Source organism: Cydia fagiglandana, chromosome 6 (genome assembly GCF_963556715.1).
Source record: "Cydia fagiglandana chromosome 6, ilCydFagi1.1, whole genome shotgun sequence".
Lineage (NCBI taxonomy): Eukaryota > Metazoa > Arthropoda > Insecta > Lepidoptera > Tortricidae > Cydia > Cydia fagiglandana.
Window position 1 is genome coordinate 523,936 of NC_085937.1, and position 19,654 is coordinate 543,589.

Consider the following 19,654-nt stretch of genomic DNA (forward strand, 5'->3'; position numbering starts at 1 on the left):
GATGCTCAATATTTGATTGAATGTACAGCGATTCGTGTCAGATAATGCAGCCGAGTGTACCCAATGTTTTGCCGTTACTCTGATTCACGCAGGCGCTTTACGACACACTTTTACTTGTCACCTGACTCACATGTTCACTCTCCCTACTCATTGTACATGTATTATTTATAAGTGTACATATTTAAATAACATACAGTCATAATGTTTGCTTGGTAGACCCGCTACCAAGCTTATTTATTGAATCTATATAGGTATACAGACAAAATACCAATAATCTATACAAAAAAAAGACACAACACAGAATAAACACAATAATAATATACAGAAAAAAGGCGGACTTAATGCTCTACCAGTCAACCATCAGGCCAACACGATATACTTACACCAGAGATCTTTGACATTTGCGGCAGCAATGCAGCCGCCAGTAATATCGCGCTGCAGTAAGGCGCAGTCTGAATACGAACGGTACCTTAACGCAGTAACATCAACGCTGCCGCTGTCGTCATTGAAATGTTACCTTAAGTCACGATAAATGTAATATTCAGTAGTGTTTTGTAAAATTATTCATGCAACAGCGCGAAATAAATTTGAAAATTGAATACTCTCATAGAATGTTAAGACGCGGGATGGTATAATAAGTATGGAACAAATATCTCCCGTCCTCATAACTTATTCATCCTTCTTATCTGCATAAAAGAGTCGCACAAGGAGCTACAATTTTCATACCCGATAAAGGAAGGGATATGCATAAGAATGACTCGCGCTAGAACGGTCCGGGTCTGGGCCGGGCCGGGGCGTCCGGAAAATGTTCGTATGTTTCAGTATAATATGAATATCTACCTATATTTTATTTTAGTCTGAAATTAGAAATTTATCATAAACTAAAAGTTGACGTGGCGCGACTTGACTTTAGTTCAACTGTACCTACTTTACAGGTTAAAATGAAATGTAAGTGTGAAGTGGAAAGTGAAAGTGAATGATGCTACGAAACAATTATTTATCACCATTCATTGATTTAAAAACATTTTTTAACTTAATATTCAATGGGAATATTCCTGGGATATAATTATTCTCGGGGTAGGCACATCACTAGTACTCATATGCAAAGGGTGTCATATTTACCGTGAATGCCAGATAAAATGGAAGCTGTGTAACGAAGTCGACACTAAACTACAATTGACATGAATACATATTTACGATGCGATTCGGGAAATGAATTAGAGATGCATTAGATATGAAATAGTAAAGATATGTGACGTTCCACGACAAAAGGTACCTTATGGCAGCTGGCGCTTACGCTATTATTAACGGCGCTCCACCTCCAATATTCAGCCGGGGCAATGGCACCTTTTGCCGTGGAACGTCATATATCTTTACTATTTCATATCTAGTGCATCTCTAATTCATTTCCCGAATCGCGCCGTTAGTCTTTTTTTGCACTCAGAAGATGGTATAAGTACCTTTAAAATTATTATTTTGCAAACAAGTGTAGCTTTTGAGACAAGGCTATTGAATTTGGAAATAAAGTTAGTTACTTCGAACCGTGTATATTTGATGAGCCCTTAATGTGACTAATTGGGCTCCATTGTCCTCAACTTTTCGACAGAAAGACAATTTATTTAATTAGAAATTACTGCTTCAGAATCTTAGGAAGCCGTGCAATGAATATTAAATAGAACCGTTTAAATTTCGTTATATATAGGTAGGTGCTTACCTAAATACGGGGTGATAAGTTAATAGGTAAAGTGTCTTTATATCGGTTTTCATTATTGTGATATTTGAAAAATGGTATGCTTGTATATTATTCTATAGTGCTATAATAAGCTATACTACTAACTGTAGGAATTTGATTTATTAGAAGCAGATTACACTGTTATAAACTGAAGTCAATGTGATACGAAATAATAGATGAACCAAGGCCTCCAGTGCCCGGGGCTCGAATCGAACCAGCGTCCTTTGCATTCGCGGCAGATGTTTATAGCCTATACCACTCGGTGCCATTTAAGCCCTGAGCAATGGAGGCGATTGGTCAACCTTTTCTTTCACGTACTTAGGTATGACATCTACTGCAGTTTATAACTTATAGAGTAGTATTTCTTGTTGGAATAACCCAAATTAAAATATTAGCATAAAATAATTTGATTTGTTTCCTAATAAGATTAGCCTGTTATTTTTTGTTGGACGTATTGTAATGTACTTACAGTAAAAAGCCGAGGTAAAAAGACATGAGAATATGTAAAAACATTTACAATGGTTTTAATACAATCACTGAACACACCATCAACAATGATTAAGGCGGTGCAGTGTTGCAAGACCTCAGCAACAGAGCTGGATATCTAGATTTTGATCGGTGACGTAACGGACTTTCTCTAAACATTCCAGAATTTAGGTAACCACGGCCTTACAAAATACCGCAGGCATATTTACCTGCTTCACAAAAAAGTTTTAGTAGAAGTTTGTCTCATATGCATTCATACACACGAAGATAAGTTTTCCCGCGTTTTTAATACCATCGTGATTTTCGATTTTATTAGTGCAATTTTTGTATTTCATCGAAACGAAAGCGAGCATGTAATGTTATATACTTAAATGTCTTTAGAAACTTCAGTCATATCATTAACAATTAGATAGATAGATAGATAGATAAAACGTTTATTTGTATGCTGCAAAAACACACAATTTACAAATAGGTACATTACAAACAGAACAAAACTAAAAATATCTACAGAGTTTAATTAACAATAAAAAATACTTAAACACGGAAAGATGGGTTTACTTGCTGTACTCTGTGTGCATTGCAGCAAAAACAAAAGAGTTCCGACTCAGCTATAGGTACGCTTCGCTCTTTTGAGCAAAGCACTGATATTCTGCCGGAACCCAGATCACGTTACACTTGGGTAAATGTGATGATAAAAAGTGTGTAGTTAAATGGTGTTAAAATGTTCCGAAATAAAAATACATAAATAAAACAAAAATAAGAATATTAAGTGGCCATAAAATAAAATAAAAGTGAGTGAGTGCATAGGGTTTGGTTCTAGTTCTCCTGGAAATCCTCCGAATTACCGATTAGATCCTGAAATCCGCAACCAAAAAGCCATATGGTATACCTGTTTTTTGTTTTTCAAGCAGTATCCTTTTAAACTGGTGTTTAAAAGTTAGCTTATTTTTGAGCTGTCTTACAGGTGGAGGGATATCATTCCAGCATTTGGTCGCGAGATATCGGAAACAACCGGTAAATGCAATTGTTCTATGAGGGTACATTTCTAAGAGACAACGCCGAGTTGACCTAGTGCCATGACGATTGTGAAATGTTGAAAAATTAATTTTGGAGAAGAGATATTCCGGAGTTTTATTGTTTAAGACGCCAAAGAGGAGACATGCAAGATGTAGATGTCGCCGAGAAGACATATTCAGCATGGACGATTTGTTCAAATACGGTGTAATGTGGCTTCTAGGGGGTATTGAGTAACAAAATCTGTAACACGCATTTTGTACTCTTTGTATTAAGCGACGAGTTTTATGTTGCAGGCGTGGTCCATAAACTATATCACCATAATTCAATTTTGAAAGAATCAGCGATTCACATAAAGTAATGCGGACGTTCTCACTCAAAAGATTTCGGATCTGGTATAAAACCTTGAGGCGAAAGAAACATGACCTAACCAATTCACCTACGTGTTTCTCAAACCTCAACTGACTATCAAGTACTACACCTAAGTTTCTAGCCTCTTCTACACGATCGATTGCAGAGCCTCTGATGCTTAATTGAGGATCACAGTCCAAAATACGAGTAATCTGTGTTTTAGTGCCCATAATCATGTACTTCGTTTTAAGAGGATTTAATAACAAACAGTTTCTTTCAGCCCAGGATGATATGTTTTCGAGGTCTTCGTTAATTTTAACGATTAAATTGGCAAAGTCATTACAGTGATCCGAGTAATACAATTGAACGTCATCTGCGTATAAATGATATTTACAGTGCTTGATAACATTAGTTATATCGGCGCTATAAATTATGAATAGTAAAGGACCTAGTATCGAGCCTTGAGGGACGCCACGAGTTACCGGTCTAGCATCAGATACCAAAAAAGTGCCGTCTTCTTTACATATTTTGACTGACTGAGTACGCCCATCAAGGTAACTTTTGAACCACGAGAGTGACTTTGTATCTACGCCATAGTATTTTAATTTTGAAAGCATTAAATCAATATTAATGCAGTCGAAAGCACGAGAAAAATCCAATAGCACTAAACAAGTCCCTTTCCCTGAGTCTTGTTCTGTAATAATATTATCCACAACGTCTGTCAAGGCAGTCACAGTCCCCATACCTTTGCGAAAACCTGACTGTAATTGAGGCAGAATATTGTTACCCTCTACATATTTATATAACTGGTCATAAACAGCTTTTTCTAGTATCTTTGAGAGAAAAGGCAATATACTTATAGGTCTAAGGTCTTTGAGTTCTCGCGCGTTATCCATTTTAGGTATAGGTGTAACTAAGGCATATTTCCACAAAGCAGGCACCTCGCCTGTCAGTATAGACCGATTAATGATTGCCGTAATCACTTGCAAGGTGCGCGGAAGGGTGAGTAGCACCATATCTCGACTAATTGCATCTACACCAACTGAATTGGTAGAAATTACAAAGATTTTACGATATAAAGAATATGACAGGCAGATACACGCCAAATACATAACCCTGTTTAAACCGCGTGCAGTCGGGTAACAAAGGCCGGATGTTAATAGAACGACCCAGTGGCATGGATCATAAGCACTCGATGATGCACAAACTATTTGAATTTATCAAAGTCAAAACCATCTCCACAATTATGTACTTTATTCCGTTGTGTTAAGGTGAATTGTGTATAAATATTATTGACAACAAAATGTCACATATCGGTACCGTTTGGCAGCGGTATTTGGAGTGAACGAACTGTCTTAGTATTTGCTAGTGGTCCGCAGTTACCGGAGATTAAGAACTTCATACTTTGGAGTAGACATTTTTGGAAATTCTGCATCTTGGTTGGCAAGAACTAATTGCAAATGATTGTTTAATAGTTTAATACCCATCCGCTTGATACCCGATCACACTTATTTATTTTAAGTGCTCGTATTACAAACATACAAATTGACTTTATTACAAATATATTTAAACTCAAGATTAAAGCCTACTACTGAAACATAATTTACTAATTTAATTATAGCATCAATATATAGGATAGCTGGCAGGTCTTGTGTGACGCATGCAACTGATATTATATTCATTATATAAAGATGGACCCTAAAACGATTATGTAAAGGCAGGTAATCTCCAGGCGGCAGTCACATACACTCACGAGCAAATTAAACGGGGCACATTATATGATAATTTAAGTAGGTACACTAGGTATTACGATCCGGAATGAAGTTATAGGACCTTTTCTCACACGATGCAATTTTCTGACGTAAATTAGTAAAACGATGATATCAAAAGGTTGAATCACTTCATTAGCATTCATCTCGACTCAAGCATTCAATTTTTTTGTAATAAGTCCTGTCAAGGTCCTGGATTCACCGATGACTGTATTTACATATATAAACTGGCCAGTTTTGGTATGCGGATCAAAGGTGCTACTGTGAGACTGTGACAGAATTTTAATAAATTCTGAATCATGGTGATCAATACGTATAGACTTTTTATTTTTTAGAGATTTTATAATATATAAGAGATTTATTTGTGGGATTCTATAAGGTGTAATAAAACGGATAAGTACTGGGCATATTCGATATTAGGTTCTAATTTAAAAAAAATATTTATTTGACACAACGTGGTTATTTCTTGAAAAAAATCTTCCGATTTTGATGTCGTCACACATCATACTTTTAACTGCGGTTAAGAAAACATGCGCACGGAATAATTACTACTTCAAATTGCCTTTATTTGTTTACATAATGAATAGCTCTGATTCACTTAATAATTGGAAAATTACAGTTATTAAAAAAATCGTGGATGAGTAATTGAGTATTTCCTAAAAAATGTGAATGTCGAAACTTACTGTTGCCATTGGATATATGGAAGCGGCCAAGCTTTTAAAAAATATCTGAACATGCACTTTAACGTCTTGATAATAGAGGCTTTGTTCAGATATTTGTGAAGATATTGACAGCTCTGAACTTTATTATGTAGTCTTTCGATTTTCCATTTAATGTGTAGGTAGGTAGTATAGGGGTCTACACGTAGATACGGGAGTAAAAGACAACACCTTTGCTCTTAAAGGAATGGTGATTTTGAGTAATATTAACATAAAATAAACAAAGCAGAAAATAAGCTGAAAATCTAATTTACATGGGTGATACATGAGTCATGATATAAAAAAATAAAAGATTTTTCTATGAAATTTATGGATGACGATGCATTTAAAAAAATATGTTTTATAGCCACGTTCATAATATATTAACAGGACAACATACACTAACCCTTGCTGAATTATTAAATCGCATACTAAATAAACCTGCATTTAAAAAGCAATCATAACTCATCACTATAAGGTCGTAAATGAAAGTAGAACTAATATCGGTCTATATTAGTGTGCGTAGCACTAGAATGCTAGCACTCGCCGGAATCTTGCGCAAGCGCCGAATTGCTAATTTGACAGATTTTAATTTAAAAAGGTATTATGCACCTTATTCGGTTTTAATTCGGATGATTTCCTATTTTTAATTTATTCACATTAAAAATAGGAAAATATTGTATTGGTAGGACTTAAGTGGCTATATTAGTAATGATAGTTAGTACTACAAGTAATTGTCTGGGATCTGACACAGAACAGGGTTCAGAAAGACCTAGCTTATAAGTTTATCACCTGTACAACTACTTTGTGAATTTGCAATAAAATATTGTGTATTGCATTTTGCTATGCACATCGCACAGATTACAGAAGAGCAGTAAAGGAGGTGTGCAATTGAACGAAATAGGAACCACAACGAGCGTTACACAACACGCGGAGGTTATTAACACTTATCAAGTATTCGTTAAACCGTTAATGGATATTAATGGACGCTCCTTGATTATTTGAGACCATGCGAAAGGTAGGGTTAAACTTTATATAACTTATTTTCAGACTACGGTAAAGGCAAAGAAAGGTATATGATTTTAAATACAAAACTTCCGTGAGACACAGACATATGAAAAATCAAAACGGATCACTTACGTAATTTAAGTCGAAGCGCATCGGAGCAGCCAGGGTGCTCACATATATATGAGCACGCCTCTATTGTCAAGGCGCTAGAGTGCGTGTTCAGATATTTTTGGCACCTCGGCGGCTCCGATACATCTGATGGCAACTGTGCATTACATCGTAGCATGTGCTTGAACGGTGTGCTTTAAAGTAATTATAGTTCGTTTTTTCAACATTATAAAGAACTTGAAAGAAGGTAAGCGATCTTGACATGTCTTTTAATTGAAATACGCGTTTTAAAAATCAGTAACTATTACTTATGAAAGCAGAAGAATATAAATGATTGTATTAGATTCATAATTGTTACATATTTGCCGTAACTTATTTTAAAAATGTGTTTTTCAATTAAAAGACAAAAAGATTGTTTGTTTACCTTATTTCTAATGCTAAAAAACGAACTACTCGTATAGGTCAAGAATATTTCTATATTTACAGTGTACATAATCCATCCTTCTTACTTCTATATTAACATTAAATATTATTAGGTATAAAAAAAACCGGGCAAGTGCGAGTCGGACTCGCGCACGAAGGGTTCCGTAACATAATGCAAAAAAAAAAAAAACTAAAAAAAAGCAAAAAAAAACGGTCACCCATCCAAGTACTGACCACTCCCGACGTTGCTTAACTTTGGTCAAAAATCACGTTTTTTGTATGGGAACCCCATTTAAATCTTTATTTTATTCTGTTTTAACAGAAATACATCATCTGTGAAAATTTCAACTGTCTAGCTATCACGGTTCGTGAGATACAGCCTGGTGACAGACGGACGGACGGACGGACGGACGGACAGCGAAGTCTTAGTAATAGGGTCCCGTTTTACCCTTTGGGTACGGAACCCTAAAAAACACTCAATATTACTGGTTCACGTATTTGGTGCAGTCTTTCCCTGGCTATTCTCCAGAACTTGTTATGCTTGGTACCGTCTTTCTTGTTCCATTACAGACGTGTGCGGCGCGCCGGCGCGCCGCCGCCGCCGGGCTTTTTGACCACGCCGCCGCCGCCGATAAATGATCGGCGTGACCTTGAGTGTTGTTAATTAGCTATTCCAAGTACGTTTTTGGATTACAATATGGATTTTTCTGTATTATTTATGTTACAGTTGCCAAATATACATCAATTATTAATTAAATGAAACAGAATAGCCAGTTGCAGAAACTACTCGTATTTGACACACCAATTAAAGTAACTGATTAATCCTAAGTATTCACCGTAAACTGTTAACGAACGAACGAAGACTGCTGCTAGTGCTGCTTATACCTTCGACAGCTAGAAGAACAAACCCCTCCATTCTCAAAGAGCTCTATATCGCCACTCATCTCTTCCCAACATGCCATGGGTGAGCCCTTAGATTCTTCGAACATATTATTCAATGCATGATGTGGAGAAACACATGAATTTAAGCCGAATGAATGGCAAACGTGCTCGAATTGGAGCATGTGTGAGATGGTCGAACGCTATGAAGAGGTCGGCGGCTTGCGGCAGTCTGCACCGTGCAGTCCATACGGCTTATGACCGCACGAAATGGAGACAAATTACATGTGGTCGCGAGCAGCAGTGAGAAAGCGAGAATGAACATATGTACGTCTCAGTGAGCGTGGTCCTTGTAAAGGCGCGTCTCGATATTGCGCGGCGGCCGCGCGAGTAATGTTCGACCGCGGCACACCTGTATTTTGGCGCGCGCGCCAATTTCAACGCCATCTAGAACTTATGCGCGGCGGCCGCGCGCGGCAGGCGATCCGAAGATCGACCACATTATATTACAAAAATTAATTATTCGGAACGAAGTATAGCCAAATATAAAAATGATCTGTTGCGATAATCACTACATACACTGTTCCATAGAAACTGTTTAGTGCCGTATAATTTAATTAAAGTACGACACTTTTCATTATCCATGTATGCTGCCGCGCGAGCCAACTGAAATATATACACACCCGTCCCAACTACGCGCGAACATTCCTTTGCCGCGCGTCGAAACTAGGGAATGCAAATCGGTTATTTTCGGTTATTTTTTGTATGGAAATAATCTGTTATTAACCGAAACCGCGGTTATTTCCATACAAAAAATAACCGATTTGCATTCCCTAGTCGAAACGCCGACAATGAATGGTTCGTCGCGCGGCTGCCGCGCGCGCCAATGTTCGATAGCTTGCCGCGCAATATGGAGACGCGGCTGAAGACAAGAAAACCATTAAAAAGAAGCCATAGCAGTGCACTATGTCTAGCAAATGTCAAGGATATGTGGAGTTCTGTTTTGTTAAAGTACGTTATTTTTAATAGGATAAGCCATGAAAAGCATGAGAAAACGGACAGATCAGATCGAAGGCTATTGGGACCAGGTAACCTCTGAATGCAAGGCAGTTACTAGGGAAATCAAGTTATTATACCTATACTATATTAATTTACAAACCCTATTTTAGGTACTCACAGCTTATTTAAACTATACGTAGTTCACTAACCAGCAACCTGCATTGATCAAATTTTCAAGAAAAACAAGAAATTAATGATATTTCTTAAGAAACCTGAAAGTCAAGGTCACGCCGATTTCACGCCGAAAACACGCCGCCGCCGCCGATTTTTTGGCAAACGCCGCCGCCGATCATTATTTAATCGGCGCACACGTCTATTCCATTACTACCTACTTTTCTCTACATTTTATCTTTTCTTTAATTTCAAATAAGTCATCTGTTATCCCTTACTTAAAGCAACAATTACGACTTAAGAATTATCTTACTTAACGAGGAGAATAGTGGGTTAACGTTTCAACAAATCATTAAAATCTATGCCTACCTAAAAGGAAACTGTCTTCTTGTAATACGTGTTAACTTCTATTATGCGAATTAGACTGATTAACAATACAAATTTCGTACAAAACGTGTCCTAGTAACCCAAAACTCCCCTGAAATTGTTCGTGCATTGCACCGACAGGTTTTATTAGGGAACGCACGACAAGGAATGGTACCAAGCAACACACAGTATATTTAAAAGTATGATCTTCAATCTTTGAACCGAGTTGAATACGACTAAAACAAAGTTGAGGGCGTGTTTTTATCATTTTCGTAGAAATTTGACATTAATGAGTACATTGCCACACTCGCCGATCTGATGATGGAGACCGGAGTTGGCCATATTAGGAACTCTGTTAAACTCTGTAGAATTGTCTTGATGTATACTAGGTGACTGTTGAAAGTCAGTGATAAAAACTTGTATCAAAATTGAAATTTTCGACAAAAAACTCATTTGCAATTAGTACTTTATGAAATTATGTACCTAGCTCTGTGTAATCAATCATTGACCTCAACTTTTCTGCCAGCCAACATGATTATATTAAATGTAGACTTACTGCGTTTTACGTTTGTTTGTCTATCGCGTGATAGATGGCTATAGCGGAGCGGGGCCTGTTTGCGGCTGTCATTAACTGATCTGCATACAATACAATGACAGTGAACGTTGACTTGACTGGCTAGAAAGGCTGAAGTACACTAAAGGCAGGTAGACGGGCCAGAGGTGTGGCTTTAATGGGTTCAAGTCCACGAAATTAGATACAAATAACAAGTTAACATTCTAAAAAAATACGTGTGACTATGTCAGGGATAGAACGGACCCACCCTATCATCTCGTGGCAAATAGAAAGTAATTCAGACAATAGGTGCCTCTATTAGAGACCTCACACTAGTGTTTTGAGTCTAGTCAGCACTATGGAAAATGGTGTCACTGTGCATTTGCGCGAATGTTGCGTCAAACCGCAGCCAGAGTTGACTAGACGCCGCCGACGCTCGGGAGACGTTAGAATGAGGTATCTCTATGACAGACTTTTGCAAGCCATTCTAGCTAAGGACTCGCTCCCAGTAGAGCTCAACCTTTATAAAACTGGATAAACTTGAACTATTTGATATTTGACATACATTAGTTAACTGTAACTTTGTTCTACTTGTACTTTCACTGTGGTATTCAGAATAAAATGTAGGGATTTTTTAATGGTCACAGGTCCAGACGTACCTATAAATTATATTGTATGAGGGTATAAGATACTTAGGGGTCATCCATTATTTACGTCACACGTTTAGGGGGAGGGAGGGGGTCAAGAAAATGTGACATATTGTGACATGGGGGAGGGGGGAGACACAAACTTTGTGACGTCACTTTAACTTCATCAGTAACCGAAAATTTATTTAAATTATTTAGTTCGCTGTACATTTAAATAACAAGTTTTTAAAACGAAAATAGTTTTTAATCGTTTAATTTTCTTTCCTAAGCAGTTTTGGGTTATAAAATTACTAATATTTATATCGTCAAAAATATTTTGATAAAATATTAATAATACTTAGGTACTTACTTAATTCGATTTGGCGATTTCGTAGCAAAAATGTGACGTCACACTAGGGGGGGAGGGGTTTGCTAAATGTGACCAAGTGTGACAAGGGGGGGGAGGGGTCAAAAAACCTAGAAATTGGTGTGACGTAATTAATGGATGACCCCTTACTAATTAGGTATATGGGTCTTGTGCACATTTCTTAGTAAAAAAAATTAACCCGACTAAATTGTTAACTATTATGGCGTTATTCATAAAAACGTTACTGGCCTGAATTAGTTATGAATCGTTTGTCTTTATCTGTCATGTTGACTTACGTATTTGTAAGAAAAGGATAACATATAATCTAACTAAATCATGCCCATAAAGTTTTAGGAATAAGGGGGCTAGTGTTTACGAATTGAGGTTTCTTTATAATATCGTAGACTTTCCTGAACTTTAAACTCACTAATTAGATAATTCGATTCTCGACGTTCATGACGCTTAATGAATGCCTTATTTAGCTGCACAAATAACGTCATCGTATATACCGTTAATAGCAAAAATGTCTATATATACTTACCTAAGATAATATACTGGGTGAGTTCTGGACCACGACCCGGACTGACAAAAAATTATAATAAACAACTTTTCCCATGCGACAAATGGTGAAAAAAAGAATTTAAAGAATAGCAGTAATATCAATTCAAGATAATAACATCCGAGGCGTAAACATGAGGGGAGTGATTGCAAGACTCATCTCGAGCGAAGATTCTGTGACGCAGCTTGAGAGGGATAGGGCCGATAATTATCCCAGTGAGTGCCAGTGGAAATTGAAATGTCGGGTGTCTTGGCCCGACCCGGATCAATATAGCATAAGCGTAAGTCGTCTGTAATACGAGTAAGTTTCATTTAACAGGCAATTTAATTGAATCCAATTATATGTATAAATACTGGTATTTTAATCCGACATCTAAATCGTCACCCAATGAAAACTGGCGTGAGTCACAACAGTTTTTGCGTCTGCGGCTGTGACCGGTTATTGCATTGTTTTTAGACGTTATGCAAAAAATCCGATGAGGTCGTTGCGTCAGTGATGAACTGATGAACATAAAACGCGCCGGCGCACATGGAGACGCCGCTGACTTATTAAGCCTTTGGCGATCTCGTGCAAAATAGAATGCCACGTCGCTGTGCTGACACATATTGTAAAGAAAAAATAATATTATATATAATAATAATATATTATATTCAATATTTTTAGTGGTCTATTTATTTATTTTCAGAACCTGCTGCCTGCATTGCCAGAATCTGCAGATTTTTGAAGTGAAAACTTCTTTAGCGGCGCTGAGCACTTTTTGAGGTGGGGAAAAAATTATAAACTCGATTTAGCGTAACGCGTAACGTAACGCTGACGTCATGTGTCACAGACAGTGTTATTCACCAAAGAACTTTAATCATAACGTATCATAATCAGGTCAATTCTTTAAAACTGGACTTTTATATTAAGCAATAAAGCTCAATGTTCTAATCTTGTACGGGCTGAAATACGAGGATCTCACAGTTACATTCTAACTTTATATCACTCAAATATAATTCAATAAAGCTACATCTTGATGAAATAGCTACTAAAAGTGAACTCTAGTACTGGTGAATAACTCAAAATATCATGACATGAATATATTTAGATGCGAGGTCTGCAAGGTAACTTTACAATTTCTATTCGAATTTTAAACAATGAACGTGACTCGATTTGTAAGCAAAGAAAACCGCTAGAAAAACTATCTGTCAAGTCAAGACAGAATCAATATCATTTTCGTGAAAAATTGCCAATCCGTCCCTCTATCTTTCTCTTCCTCCTAGTCATCACACCTCTATGACTGCCAATGATGTGATGACCTGATGAATTACTACCTTATATGTACCGTATCCTGTTTATACCTACTGCGTCTACCCTCACGTTCCGCTGGCATCCTAAACTAGCCCAGGGCCCAGCCACCCAGGTTTTCCGGTCATCAGTCAGCTTATTCAGCTGGTGCAGGGTCAGCATTTTACGAGCGGCCTCGGCGCGAACATGCCGATCACGTACGACACAACAGCAACGCTGGCCAGTGGTGGTCTTTGAGACAACCTTACCGTATAAAACAGAGTCCCCCGCCGCGTCTGCCTATTTGTATTTTCGCGATAAACTCAAAAACCACTGAATGAATTTTCAGGGGTTTCACCTATATATCAAGAGTATGATTCTTGAGGAAGGTTTAGATGTACCTATCGTTTGTTAGCCCGTGCGAAGCCGGGGCGGGTCGTGAGTAATTATTAATTAATAAATATTGTAGGACAAATTTTACACAGATATACCTATTTATATATATTTCAGTATGACAGAAAAGATCCATAACTCAAGAACAAATATTTGTTCTAAACATAATAAGAATGCGTTTATCAGGAGTCGAACCCGTGATCTCCTACTTCGTTGGCAGGGGGTGAGTCTCGAGCGGTTGGTGAAAATGTTGCGTGGTGATTCTTTAGTAGATATTGTTTTGGGACTAATTACATTTATAACTAGTTTATATTACGATAAGCGTAAATCAGTTTTATGCAGACAAGCCTGCAACCAGACCGTAGTTATATATTCTTACCAGTCACCTTATTTAAACGGTGGAATTGTTCTAATTTTGGTGTACTTTCAACTAAAGTCCGAAAGACTTTTTCCGAGACATAATCTAGAAAAATAACTCTGCGCTCAAATACCTAATCCTAAATGACGTCTATTGAACCAAAAGTGAATAACATCAAGCGTTAGGGTGCGCTCGGAACGGATTGAAAGAAAATGAATAATCGAAGGGGATGGGGTCGGTATGGGGTGCGTCGCGTGGAAATTCGTGCGGAAAGAGGCGGCGGTGATTTTTGACACGTAACATTTGTCATTGTTGTGTCGAGTTCTGTGTGTGTGTCGAGTTTATTAGACCGTGTGCAGTTTGGTTATGGTCGCTGGTAGTTTACAACAATGGAGCCAATTACACGATGGTGAAAGAGATGAGAGATTCGGTGATAGAAGAGATATTATAGACTTGAATTTATATAGGTATATAAATATAGGTATAGTGTTTCTACTTATAACCGCCCATGAGTGTATATTATAAAGGTAAATCTAAATAAAAACTGTAAATACCGTGGCTGTGAGGAATACTTAAGCAAAAATGAAAAATATGAATACAATATACATTATTTTTAATATAATAATTAATTGGTCATTAACCTAACCTAACTATTCATTTCAATAGTTTTGAATAAAAGGGAGAGATTAGACGTCATTTGTTATTATTATGTTAAGTTTAATAATTTGTGCAACGTAAAATTAAATTAAATACCCGACATTCAGACAAACCCGTTATATATAGATAATGTAGAGCCGAAATAATATTCCTAATATTTATAAATTGCCATTAGTGGCAGGTACAAATATTTATACTCCGCGTATTTTCAGTTACCAAATAAATACAAATCTACCAAAAATTACACACGTGCGATTAAAAATATTAAAACCACGGATCGCAACGCAACTGGCAGACGACGCAACAATATGGATCCTCGTATAACATATCCAATTATTTGGAAACGCGCATTTAATTGGCACACTCCGTTTCATGTAAATTACTTAATTACAATGAAAAATTCGCTAATTTTCGGAAAATCCGGTGAAAATCGCCCGAATCGACCCCGAGGCCCCACCGCGCCGCGCCGGTCGCTTGGAAAACTTAGTAAAATACTGTTTCCTTAATTCTAGGACTTACATTTAGAATTCCTTAGATATCTCCACGTCACACTGCAGTTGTATTCACAGCACAGACACGTTATGTTAGAACAGCGATTACCGCGCGTCGGCCATTGCGTGCGATCTCAGCGGAGCGCAGAACGCGAGTGTGGCGCTCCGGGGCGCGCGCTCCGCGCCGAGCGGCGGCGCCGTGTGCCATTCTAGAACCAAAACGATACAAGCGTTAATACACCCCTTATAGTTTACAACGTTTCTAGATTGGTGGGAAGTGGTAGAGGCCTTCGCTGCGGAGTTTTGCAGGCGATGCCGCTTTCGCAGTCAGGATCTTGGCTGCCGGTGCTGCCTCAGCGGTTTCGACGCTGAATTTGCAGCGTTTTAGCATACGGTGCTACCTACTTAGATTTAAGACTTAATTATTTTACTACTAGATGAAAACCCGGCTTCGCTCGGGTAAAATAAATTATAATAATAGGTACTAATTTTGAATTGAGTAATTATTTACTTTAAGACTTCAAACCTTCATCAAGGCAGTTACATACCTATCTCATCTCCGATAACTTTAAATCCATAACATACAGTTTAACTGGTTTACTAATATGTGGCCGAAAATTGTATGGCAAATTATCACTTCCCAAACTATTTTTCCCATAGTATCATTTGGCAAAACTATCAGATGGCAAACCAATGTTTCGCATATATAACATGTCGCAAATGATTATTTACAATATTATTGTATGGCAAAATATTTAGTTGGTCATGTTTCAAAATGTCTTTTATTGTTATGTCGAATGTATTGATAGGCATAAATTATTTTTCGCCTAATATTGTGATGCATACTACTAAATACCCTAATAATATAGTACTCAACTACTCATGGTACAAATTACAGTAGCATTTTATTTCGTTACGTAGGTAGTTTTTTCGAGATGTGCAGTTCAATGATGGAGGTAGTAATTTTGTTTACTACATTTCTGGCAACAGTTTGTTTTCGTGGGGTCGCAATTCTTACCTAACCTAACCCACTTTTCTGGCAACAGTTCGTTTTCTTGGGGGTCGCAGTTCTAACCTAACCTAACCCACCTTTCAGGCAACAGTTTGTTTTCGTGGGGTCGCAGTTCTGACCTAACCTAACCCACTTTTCTGGCAACAGCTCGTTTTCTTGGGGGTTGCTGTTCTAACCTAACCTAACCCACTTTTCTGGCAACAGTTCGTTTTCTTGGGGGTTGCAGTTCTAATCTAACCTAACCCACTTTTCTGGCAACAGTTCGTTTTCTTGGGGGTGGTAGTTCTAACCTAACCTAACCCACATTTCAGGCAACAGTTTGTTTTCGTAGGGTCGCAGTTCTAACCTAACCTAACCCACTTTTCTGCCAACAGTTCGTTTTCTTGGGGGTCGCAGTTCTAATCTAACCTAACCCACCTTTCAGGCAACAGTTTGTTTTCGTGGGGACGCAGTTCTAACCTAACCTAAGCCACTTTTCTGGCAACAGTTCGTTTTCTTCGGGGTTGCAGTTCTAACCTAACCTAACCCACTTTTCTGGCAACAGTTCGTTTTCTTGGGGGTCGCAGTTCTAACCTAACCCACCTTTCAGGCAACAGTTTGTTTTCGTGGGGTCGCAGTTCTAACCTAACCTAACCCACTTTTCTGGCAACAGTTCGTTTTCTCGGGGGTCGCAGTTCTAACCTAACCTAACCCACCTTTCAGGTAACAATTTGTTTTCGTGGGGTCGCAGTTCTAACCTAACCTAACCCACTTTTCTGGCAACAGTTTGTTTTCGTGGGATCGCAGTTCTACCGTAACCTAACCCACTTTTCTGGCAACAGTTCGTTTTCTCGGGGGTCGCAGTTCTAACTTAACCCACCTTTGAGGCAACAGTTTGTTTTCGTGGGGTCGCAGTTCTAACCTAACCTAACCCACTTTTCTGGCAACAGTTCGTTTTCTTGGGGATTGCAGTCATCTAACCTAAAACATGTTGGTACAGTCATCAAATCTATTAGCGTAGTGGCACCCGTCCATGGAAATATGTAGATACGTTTGTTAAAAAAAAAGCCACCAACAGGTCAAATAGCCATCAAAATATATTATGAAAAGTAAGTATAAATAAAGCAAACGTTTTTTGACAATTAAGAGTTAGCTAAGTTGAAACATTTGCTCAGTGACTATTTGTCTTAATGAATTTTGGTAAAATGAACATCTACTAAATAAAATTGTGATCAAATAAAAAGTATGCGAAGTTTCAATTTTGGCAAACGTTATGTAACAATAAATAGTTAGGTATAATAAAACATTTGCTTAGTGACTATTTTTCTAAATAAATCGTGGTAAAATGAACATCTGCTAAATAAAATTGTGGTCAAATAAAAATTATGCTAAATAATAATATGCTAAGCATTGGTTTGCCAACTAAAAGTACTGCAACAAGTTGGTTGGGAAGTGAAATTAGGCGAAAAATATTTCGGCGAGATGGCAGTACACCAGTTTAACTCTAAACGTACTATTCCGATATATCTTAAAACAAATATGTATGTAATAAAAAACCGGGCAAGTGCGAGTCGGACTCGCGCACGAAGGGTTCCGTGCCATAATGCAAAAAAAAAAACAAAAAAAAGCTAAATAAAAAACGGTCACCCATCCAAGTACTGACCACTCCCGACGTTGCTTAACTTTGGTCAAAAATCACGTTTGTTGTATGGGAGCCCCATTTAAATCTTTATGTTATTTTGTTTTTAGTATTTGTTGTTATAGCGGCAACAGAAATAAAACATCTGTGAAAATTTCAACTGTCTAGCTATCACGGTTCGTGAGATACAGCCTGGTGACAGACAGACGGACAGACGGACGGACGGACGGACGTTTTACCCTTTGGGTACGGAACCCTAAAAAACCTAATCTAACCCACGTTAGGTTTTTTAGGGTTCCGTACCCAAAGGGTAAAACGGGACCCTATTACTAAGACTTCGCTGTCCGTCCGTCCGTCCGTCTGTCACCAGGCTGTATCTCACGAACCGTGATAGCTAGACAGTTGAAATTTTCACAGATTATGTATTTCTGTTGCTACTTACATATCACGGTTCATGAGATACAGCCTGGTGACAGACAGACAGACGAACAGTGAAGTAAACTGAAATAAATGTCATATACCTACTAAGAAAGACCGGCCAAGTGCGAGTCGGACTCGCGCACGAAAGGTTTCGTGCCATTACGCACAAAACGGCAAAAAAATACGTTTGTTGCATGGGAGCCCCACTTTATTTATTTTATTCCGTTTTTAGTACTTATTTGTTCATGAGATACAACCTACAGACAGACGGATAGAGGAGTCTTAGTAATAGTAGGGTCTTGTTTTTACCCTTCGGGTACGGAACCCTAATAAAGTGTATAGATTTGTAACACAGCAGAGATCTAGTCTTTCTAGTGACTAATAGCCTTGTATGCTTGTTTGCCACCAACATGGCATTTAAAACATATTAATAAAAACTTACTCATTTCATCGGCCATATACAGCCTAGTATTGGCTTTAATATATATTGGGTCTGAAATATTTTTTTTATTTAATTTTTTAGTATGTATAGCGGCAACAGAAATACATCATTTGTGAAAATTTCAACTGTCTAGTTATCACGGTTCATAAGATCATGAAATACAGACAGACGGACGGACAGACGGACAGCGGAGTCTTAGTAATAGGGTCCCGTTTTTACCCTTTGGGTATGGAACCCTAAAAAGTGACCAAGAGCTCCAGTGCCCCAGGCTGGAATCGAAACAGCATCCTCTGCTATAGCCGCTGGTGCCTGTGCCATTTGGCCACCGGACCCCAGCGGCATAGGTCGAATTTTTCCAAGTATATGCACTTCTTACTGAAGGCCCAGCGTTCCACCTGGCCACCCCTAAGGTAAAATTGAAATTATGTAGAATTGGGATTATGTAGAATTAAGCTTCTGTAAAATTGAAATTATGTAGATTTGGGAATCTGTAAAATTGAAAATCTGTAGAATTGGTAATCTGTGATAGGAATCTGTAGAAATGAGACGAAACCCTTAGTAATGTGGTAATAGGGGTCCCGTTTTTAGCCTTTGGGTGCAGAATCTAAAAATCAACCTTGTTTTGGTACTATGTACTAAGCTTCACTATGACTCTGAAATTGTAGCAGTAATTAATTTTGTTTTAGTTGTCACCTGACGATTTATTTAAGTCAAACTCTGAAGTTATTATTTTACACTTTTATTTGAATCAGCATAAAATATATCTTTTTATATATACTATATATATATTCAACTTACATTGACTCCAGAGATTACTTCTTCTTAAACCTTGTGTTTTCCCGGCCTAGCACCGGGGTCTGCTTTCCTGCTCAGTCTTCTCCATTTTGC

At 37.8% G+C, this 19,654-nt stretch overlaps 1 protein-coding gene across 1 annotated transcript in view; it reads right to left on the reverse strand.

The window, feature by feature from the left end:
* The window catches only part of LOC134664889 (mucin-2), a 73,204-nt gene extending 57,758 nt beyond the window's left edge, over window positions 1–15,446 (reverse strand). Inside the window, exon 1 of the mRNA XM_063521599.1 lies at window positions 15,303–15,446. The gene's annotated coding sequence lies outside the window, so the exon portion shown is untranslated. The remainder of the gene's footprint in view (window positions 1–15,302) is intronic.
* Between the last annotated feature and the right edge of the window lie 4,208 nt (window positions 15,447–19,654).